This window comes from Triticum aestivum, chromosome 2B (genome assembly GCF_018294505.1).
Source record: "Triticum aestivum cultivar Chinese Spring chromosome 2B, IWGSC CS RefSeq v2.1, whole genome shotgun sequence".
NCBI classification, from domain to species: Eukaryota; Viridiplantae; Streptophyta; class Magnoliopsida; order Poales; family Poaceae; genus Triticum; species Triticum aestivum.
The window spans coordinates 271268986-271278792 of record NC_057798.1 but is presented as its reverse complement, the minus strand read 5'-3'; the positions used below and the strand labels follow the sequence as shown (position 1 = coordinate 271278792).

General features: G+C 43.3%; 1 long non-coding RNA gene across 5 annotated transcripts; it reads left to right on the top strand.

Moving 5' to 3' along the window:
* The first annotated feature begins 3751 nt into the window (after positions 1-3751).
* Positions 3752-8369, top strand: LOC123044717 (uncharacterized). 5 transcript variants are annotated; one of them, XR_006420260.1, is made up of 5 exons: positions 3752-4703; positions 4796-5174; positions 5445-7432; positions 7643-7737; positions 7857-8301. It is a non-coding gene; the product is annotated as an uncharacterized lncRNA (long non-coding RNA). The 5 variants fall into 5 exon arrangements; XR_006420259.1 differs by having other exon boundaries at positions 7634-7737; XR_006420261.1 differs by having other exon boundaries at positions 5445-5501; positions 5714-7737; positions 7857-8300.
* The last annotated feature ends 1438 nt before the right edge of the window (positions 8370-9807 follow it).

The following is a 9807-nucleotide window of genomic DNA, read 5'->3' as shown; positions in this document are numbered from 1 at the left end:
ACTTGTATAAGTCATGAAGAAAGCAGTAGCAATGAAACAGACACGATCATAATGCTAAGCTAACGGATGGGTCATGTCCATCACATCATTCTCCTAATGATGTGATCCCGTTCATCACATGACAACACATGTCTATGGTTAGGAAACATAACCATCTTTGATTAACGAGCTAGTCAAGTAGAGGCATACTAGGGACTATATGTTTTGTCTATGTATTCACACATGTACTAAATTTCCGGTTAATACAATTCTAGCATGAATAATAAACATTTATCATGAATTAAGGAACTAAATAACAACTTTATTATTGCCTCTAGGGCATATTTCCTTCAAAGGGATCCACAACGACCAGATTTGAAAGGGGGACAAGAAGTACACCCTATCCTGACTAAAGTGGTCTTCGCCTGCAAATGCCTCTGGCCGTGACGCTGCAGTGGGCTCGGCGATGTCCTCCGTCCTGCCATCTTGGCGGTCTTGGTCTTGTTGCACCAGAATGGAAACGTTTGGCTGATTCCTCGGGACTCCATGCCTACTGCTTGCCTCCCTTGCACCAAAGAGGAAACTGGTACTTTGCGCCCGCTGGCGACCGCCTGGCCTTGGTCGTCATGGCTCACATTAGCTGAGCCTCATGAGGTGCACCTTGCATAGAAGTCTCTGCTCCTCGGGAGCCAGCCTGAGGAGGGCGATCCCCTTGGAGGTCTTGGTGTTGCCCGCCTCGCGAGGCTTGGCCCCTCGTGAGGGTATTGAGTTGTTGATGCTGAAGCTGGGCCATACCAGGCCCTCGATGAAGCCACACGGTGGGCTGCAGGCAGGCAAGTCTGGGTACCCCCGTATCCAGATCGCCGACATCAACATAGTTGTACTTTGATGGGATTGGCTCGAGGGCTTCATCATCGAATTGTGGTAGCAGTCTGCGCTTGGGGTAACTCTTTGCTGGTTTCTCAAGGCCGTACTCTTTGACACCTAGGACCTTAGTCCATCTATTGTTGAGCGTGTCCTGCTCGGCTTGAAGCTGATGGTGTTTCTTTTTCAGGCTTTGCACCGTGGTGATGGGTTGTCACTTGAAGCGTTCTTGTTCGAGGGTTTCCTCTGGGACGATGAAATCTTTGTCATCGAGCCTCACATCCTCCTCGGAGGCAGGTAAGTAATTACTGTCCTCCGAGTCCTCGTGATCAGCGTGTCCGGGGCTATACCGTCCCTCCTCCCTCTCGTCTTGTTCGGACGTGGGCTCGACGGGGTGGTCTTCGGTGTTGTCCGGGGTTTCCTTATCTCTGGTGCCGATAGTGCTATCCTTTGCCCGATGCGGTCATGAGCGGCGCTGCTGACGCTGATGCTTTGGTGGTTCGTCGACTCGCTTGTCCTTGACTGGATCTTGAATGCCATCATCATCCTTTTCCTTAGGGTGTCCACCATGTACACAGCGTAGGTAGAAGTGGCAGTCCAACGCCCTGTAATAGGCGGGTTTTGACTTTGCTCGACGTCGACGTCATCGTCCATGCCGTCGATGTCTTCGGAGGCGTAGTCTAGCATGTCCGTTAAATCATCGATAGTGGATATTAAGTGGGTGGTGGATGGGGTGTGAAATTCCCCGATCTCAGCCCCCAGCCTATGCAGGTGTAGTTCGGAGGCGAAGCTTTTGTATTGGCGAGAGATTGTATTAAACCCAGCACTTCATCTAAAAGCGAGAGCTGGATGGGAGTCTGCGGATCAGCGAGGCCGGACACTTGATTGAGTCAGGGGGGCAGACCTCAGTGATTTAGATCCTCTAGAGGCGAGTCCGGCTCTCCGATGACTAGGAGAGTCCCGTTTGATTCCGGGGTTACCAATGGTGCGATTGCATCTGGGTCTCCGGCTGAGAGTTCCATGGTAGGAGAAAGTCCGGCGGGGTTGATCCTCCTGTCGTCGAAAAACCTGATCTGCCCCAGATCCAAGGCCGAGGCAGGTGTGAGTATTGGCCCCTGGACGGGATCTGATAGCGGATCTGAAGGGCCCTCTTTATGAGTGTGGGGAGCAACAGTAGGGGCCGTGAATCCCTCAAAGATTAGATCTCCTCGGATATCAACGACATAGTTCAAGTTCCCAAACCTGATCTAGTAACCAGTGGCGTAGCTGTCGACTTGCTCGAGGCGGCTGATCGAGTCGGCATGTAGCACGAAGCCGCCGAACACAAAGACCTGTCCGGGGAGAAAAGTCTCCCTAGACACAGTATCATTGTTGACGAAGAGGCGCGCCATCAATCCTTTTGTTGACAACACTACGGAGCTCTCAATGAAAGCACCAATGTCGGTGTCAAAACCGGCAGATCTCGGGTAGGGGGGCCCAAGCTGTATGTTTGAGGATCAATGGTAACAATGGACAAAGGGACACAGTGTTTACCCAGGTTCGGGCCCTCTTAAAGGAGGTATTTGATGAATATAGGGGTTACAAGAGTTGATCTACCTTGAGATCATAATGGCTAAACCCTAGCTTGGCTAGCCTATGAGTATTGTTATGATCCTGTCTCCAGTTTATGCCCTTCGGTTTATATAGACACCAGCGGGGCCTAGGGTTGTACAGAGTCAGTTTATGGAGAAAGGAAATAATATATCCGGACACTTAATCTTGTCATTCACGTATACAAGAGTCCTAACCAGACACGGGAGGTGGCCTTCTTCTTTCATCTTTACAGTCCATCAGTCCGGCCCAAACTAGATAGACCGGATGACCGAGGACCCCTTAGTCCAGGACTCCCTCACTCCTGCTTCATCATATTGGAGCATGCAGATGAACCTGTCTCCTATTTGTGGGCTATGCTTCTGATTGCTGCCCCCTAGTACTTCTCTGCTGCGATCCGTCACAATTTTGCTCCAATCTTTGACTATTAAGACTTGCTCACTTCGAGAAATGATGAATGCACTCATGTGCAATGTAGGATATCTTGGCCGTAAGCTAACCATTGTCATGCGACCTTTAGGCTCGATCCAAGGAGGCACAACACTCATCGGGAGTCTCTATTGAAGAACATCGTAGTAACATACTTAGCAATGAAGTTTAGCTTAAAAAATAATGTATGCAAAAGATGCACTAAGGACAAATAGTAAAAACCTTACCATCTTTCCGAAATAGATGTGACCGTAGTTCAATACGCACACTAATGGTCGCATGTTTTGAGTACTAATATTTTGAAGTCCAGGAAAATAACTTCTCTTCACAGTATCAAGATCCTCTAGCCATGAAACATAATGACTTATCTCCTCGCAGTTTAGTTCAACCCCGGGACAGTAGTAGGTGCTGTCTACCAAGCGCCGGACAAGTTTGCTTGAATTGAAATAAGCTGTCAATAGAAATTAGTTGTCAACTATTTTAAAATTAACAATATAAATTACTTAATAAATATGGTTGAGAAACTCACATAATGTAGAACTGCACATCGACCCAGATGTCGATATTACCTTAAATTTCATCTTCCGGACGAATATCAAAGGTGATAAGCATATTAGGCTCAAATGCATAAGCCTTGCATAGTGCTCTCCAATTTTTGCATTCAAAATACAAGTAGGTGTCTGCATTGTATAATTTTACGGCAAAAGTATAACCATGCTCGGTCCTCAGGTGAACTCTCTTTACCTCCATACTTTCCATAGTACTGAAACCAATACAACCCATTAACAGTCGCGTAATGCGCGGACCCTCTCACTGTCCACGTGGCAAGCAGTGCTCGATGAGGATTGATAATGTTTCTCGCATAGAAAAAAACTTAGGCTGTGGACGTGCTCGAGGATTGGGTGACTGAATTTCCATGCAACTTCGTTTCCTTCCCCTACGTCGTTGTCTCCATCACTCTCCCCCGATTCGGCCGCCGACCTCGCCGCTCCTCTATCCCGCCGCCGCCCGCCGCCCTCCCCTCCCTCCCATCACCTTCTCTACGCCGGCAGGGCTTCCACCTGTGGATTGGGGATCTGCACCAGCGATGGGCTCCTCCTTCGCCCAGGGCAGCAGGTCCGCCTTGCAGGGCCGGGGCGGGAGCAGGAGCGGGCCGTGCTTTGACCCGGCTCGTCAGCTCTGGCATGGAGGAGGACCTCTTGTGCGCGGTGGCGGCTGGAGGAGGAGTTGTATTCGCCAGCAACCGCGACAGAATTATCTCAGTAGTCCTTTATTTTTCTCTACACAATTGAATTTTAGTTGCCTGGTGGTCACTGTGTGCGCAATTCTCTTAAATATTTTGTATCACTTATACGTCTATACTTCAAGATAGGTATGGACATTGAGTAATTTCAGCCAACTTGCCATATGGTAATTGCAGGTTGATTCCTCTTCAGATTTTGCTTTAGTATGTTTTTTTACCGATTTCTCGATGATCCCCAGAATCACAAAATCTGGTCATTTCCAGGTTTAGCATAATAGATTCCTCGATCTAGCACTTCTTTTGATATAGGAGGTTATTTTTTTACTAATTGGAGGTTTCAGGCCTCCATGTTAATTCTAAGAGGGCAAAGTCTGTTGCAATATTTGATCTTCAGTCTAACCATGATGAATTTTCAGCCAGGCCCCACTTTCGGTTGATTATGGTGGTGGAATGTTGACAAGCTGTGTCTGTCTACCTATCATTCTCTCAATTGTTCAGTTTAAGAACTTTTGGCAGAAGGCTGGACTTTGGGCATCGGCCAAATCATCCTGAGTACTTCTTGAGTTTTTTCTCTCAGCTGTGGATTATAATTTATTTGGTAAGCTTTGGCACATCTTCTCGCAGCATGCTTGGTCTCTTTGTGGACGGGTTGGAATGCTAGAGTGCTTGACAACTGTTTTTGGTCTGCAGCTCGAATGCTTGCTGAGTTGGCCGAACTCATCACACTCTGGAGCTCGCGTGCTGTCAGAGAGGAAGACACACATACTATGTTGTCTTGGGCAAATTCACTGAGATAGTTGTTGATCACCGAACCTTATTTCTTTCTCTCTTTCTTTTGCCTTTCGCCTTTGTAAAGCATCCTGTTCAGCGGTCTGGTGATAACAGGTCACACTGTTTTATGTGGCACTAATATCACCTTCATGTAATTGACTCCGGTCACCCAGGCTCATGCCTGGTAGAAAGTGATAATACCTTTTTATTCAAAAAAGAAGAGTTTGGATGTGGAGAGCCCGCGGATTTAGAAAATTGGAAGGTCGTTATGGCCTCAAGGAGGCATACTATGGATGTGGTAATTAACTTCCAAAGTTTCAGTTTAGCTTTCTCTCTTTCCAATTTTTTGGAAGCACAATCAAAACTTGAATTGTTACTTGCAATTCTTAAGTCTTACCTATTAAACATGTTTCTGTTTCTTATGCCTAAAAGTAGGTGGATCTAATGTGGTAATTATTGGCCAAATTTCAGAGCTGTCTTTCTTTCTAAAATTTTGAATTGTTAGCTGCGATGCTTAGTTTTTTTGTACTAGTAATCATGTACCTGATACTTATATATTTTCATGCAGCTGCAGAAGACGCATGCGAAGATGTCGAGCATGTGGCTCTGCGCACAAGAGAATGCAGTGAGTCCATATAATCCAATTTCCTTACTCTGTAGACTCCAGGTGCCTCTTGATTCACCTTTTTTACATCCCATAGAAGATAAGGAAAGACATGTTTTTCAGTTTTGATGTGCCATGAACTTAGATTTTTTTACTGGAACTATATAAGGCTTCAAAATTCAGTTATCAGAACACGAATTAATCCTAGATAACATATGTTGTTGGTCTGGCAGCTTACTGCCAGAAAAGTTGTGCTCTCAAGGGGTGCGAGGACTGCTAGGGATGTACAGGTATGACACGTGGAGAGGGTGCTGACAATTGGCAATTCAAACTCTGAAAAACACAAATTCTCACATTATTACAGAACGTGTTGCTAAATCATGATAGTTTATAAGTACGTTACTGAATGTACTGAACCACATGTTAGTAGTGATCGTGAATTGTGGAAACTTGATGATTATTATATATAACCAAATTTTGCTAGCCTGCTTGCCGTAAGTTTGTTTCACCAACAGATAGTTGTATGTATGCACAGGTATGCAGCGCATTGCTCTGTTCCAAAGTGTGTGCCTGTCTAATTTTAATTTGATATTGTGTGTGCGTGCCTGTCTAATTTGCCGTTGTGTGTGATTTGGTCTGTCACTGTGCGGTCCTACTATCCTAAGGATTGCTGCCAAATTTTTTGTTGTTCGTTCAGGTTCTTTCAATGCTGCAGCTGCTTCCTCTTCCTCTGCTTCGAATCGATCTTTCGTAGGTACGAAGCATGATCTTTAAGCTCATGCATGTTCACTATTTTCTGCAGAATTCACGAATAAGTAAAACCTATATGGCGGATCGGACATTCTGTTTCCACTTCTCTACATCATGCTGCCCACCGGGCATGGATATTCACCTCCACCAATTTGATTGATCCTATGTTCTACTTCAGTTTATCAGCTAAGTTTATACACTGTCCTGAAAGGCCTAAGCCCAAATCGCATGTTAATTCCCTGGACAATTTTTTCTTCCAAAATATGTCCTGTTGTATTTAAATGAACAGATCCTTCTAATACAGCACTATACATTGGCAAAGAGATAATATATACTGGTCTCACTCAGATTTTGTTCTTCATGTTCATATATAAGTTCTCTTATTATCTCTTTGTGTACATCTTCAAATAGCAACTTAGTTGGTGGAATTTATGTTCCTGCTTTATGTAGCTAAATAAAAATCAGGAACTATGTTGCAGTGTTTATTCCTTAGCTCTTTTGATTTACAAATAAGTCTACTGTTGTACAATCCTTATAATTGAAGTTGGTTGTTCAAGCAGACACAATGTGCACTGACAGAAGATGGTAGGAACAATGGTCCAAATTCAACTATGTATTTGCCAAAGTTGATTATGCTTAACTCTAGGCATTGCATTACTATATCATGGTGTACTATTCTTTGAAGAATTTGTAGGAGGTACTAGAAAAGCATGACTTGATGAGCGATGCCTTGATTTTAAAAAACAGCCGGAAATAATTTAGTTTAGTAAAATATTGTATAGCCTTCTCGTAGAAGTTTGATACACTTTTTCAAGAAAACGAACTTTGGTTAATCATTAAGCTATAACTTTTCTCATATTTGAACAACAAGGTTATTTGAGTTCTGCTAAAAAAAGTGGCAATGCTAAAAAAAGAGGCTATTTTGTGTAACTTTTGCAAACTTTGTGGAAAGAAGCTAAAAATAACTGATTTCGTTGTCTAGTCCACAGTCCAATGTTAATCTAGAGGGTGGAATCTTTAAACTTCGTTAATGCTTTCTTGTCCGTTTTGATCAAATATATGCCTGATGTGGTTTGTATAAACTTATGGTGGTATAGTTAGTTTTGCTTTTTTTTGGGCAGGATATAATAACATTGTAGGTAGACGGAGACTGAATCATTTCACACTACTTTGATGTCTATCGAGCCAATGGGACAACAAAGGTAGTTCCTTTGCACAATTTGAAGAATGTTATTTCATATTGCATGATATGTCTGACTCCTTTCAGTGGGCCTTCAATTAATTTGAGGCATCCTTTCCTAGGATCTTACCTTGATATTCCTCTATTTTCTCCTATTCGTCCCATGCTTTTTTAAGAACTGAAATAAATATAACGAGTGTTACAAATGTTTGCTGAGGAAAAGCCCTTGCAGAAAAGAAGAACCGGAAGCAGGTTTTCTATCTTCACGAGCAAGTCGGCGTCTGTAAAGCTTTGCTGGAGCCATTCCAGCTCTTTCAGAGCCACAAGGTAATCCGGAAGTGAGTGTATGTTTGATCGAGCACACTCGCTTCTCTCAGAATTCATATATAATCATTAGAAGCTCAGAACCCGTCATGCCAAAAATATGAAGTTGAACTCATTTGCAGGCAAGGAAGCCGAGGAACCAGGACGCCAACGGTGCGGAGCAGTTTGCCATCGAGAGGACTAGGCCAAGATCAACATCTCCCTCGTGCCTCCATCAACACCGTGTCCTGGAGGGTCGTCGCCGTCGCGCCGTCCGCGACGATGAGCAACTGTCGTAGCTTTGTAAGCTGCACGGTTAGAGGGAGGCATCAAGGGCCGGCCACCGCTGCGGGGGCCGACGTGCGTGCAATTTCTATTAATGTATCTTATGTTGCCAAACAACAACATGCTCTTGTCGATGCTATATCGTTGTGGGCGTGGCATTTCAGTTTCTTCCTCAGGTGATGTTCCAATATAATAAGTTCCATCAAGAATTGCATGTATATCTACCTGGCACCGCCCAGATGCCCTCAAGTGGCGCCCCACGGGCGCGCCACAACTACTAGTCTTATCCAAGCCATACATTCTTGCATGGCAGGGGATACACTAGTAGAATTGTAAAAATTAAAATTATAAGTTGAAGCAAAAGAAGAAGAAGTCATGCTAATTACAAAAAAAGACTTGTCGTTGTGACTTACTGTATCCATTTTGAAGGTCTCATCCGGCATGATGCTGAAGCGCCTACCACCAACTAGGTGAGGCCTGTCGCACAGGCCATGCTCGTCTTTGCAGTATTCGCACATAACGAATTCCCTTTCGTCGTCAGACATTTCCTTTGTTCATAGTTGAAACATTAATTGAAAATCGATCGAAGGCAACTACCAGGAAACTCAAAACACAGATCACTATTACTCAATATGCAACGGGTTGACTTTAGGTATGTCAAGTCTTCCTTCCTAAACTATCATCTCATGCATATGGTGGGCACTCCCTCTTTGATATTGCGACCGTCGGTGGTGGTCTTTACTCCTCCTTTCCTTAGTACAATACAAATATCTAGCACAAGGAAAAGAAGGAGAAGCGACCCCCACGACAACAGTTGCATTCTTCTTCTCTCATATATGGTGGAGACTCTCCCTCACTGATTTTTTGATTGTCATGTATGGAGCCCCGACAGACTTAAAGTCAACTCGAAATGTCCTTTAATTATCTTTCTAGCAAATCTGGGGCACTCCAAATTTCCTACACATTCTAGCACAAGTCATGCTTAAATTCACGGGAAAATCCGGCATGACCTTTGCTAAAATAGGACATATCGAGCGCCTGCAATTTGCTGGAACATAAATGAATCAACACTCCGGCAAAACATAGGCCACTCGGAAATGAATCAACACTTCGCACATGAGCATAAACGGGTGCTCATTGCATTTCAATGGTTCAATATTGACAAAAACATTCAAATATATCTTATAACCCGAACATTTCATTTGGTTAAGAAGCATAACTAAATATCCTAGTTCTACTCTATTCAACACCGAGGAGTGGGAAGGAGGAGGTTAACTTCTAGCTCACCGACTCAGGTGTAGAGGAAGTAGAGGTAGCTCGGATGACGATCACTCCAAGGAGACATCACTCTACAAAGCCTGCATATTCCATCGAGTAAAATTTTAATTAGATCATCAAATCTCATATAGCATTCTTTGATGACAAAGTGATAATGACATAAATTCAACTAGTTCTATTAATTCAACTAGTTCAACTAAGCACTTACTAAAAATAAACTAGTTCTATTAATTTTCTTACTCAAAATAAACTAGCTCTATAGTAAAAATTTAATTAGATCATCAAATCTCATATACCTAAATTTTCTTACTAAAAATAAACTATTTCTATTAATTCAACTAAGCACTTACTATAAATTAAAAAATTAATTTTCTTACTAATTCAACTAGTTCTATTAAGCACATACTATAAATAAACTAGTTCTATTAACCACTTCCTAAATAAACTATTTCTATTAAACACTTCCTAAAAACAGCAAAAAAACTACATTATACAAGAACAGTAAAAAACAATTTAGGGTTTAGGAGAGAT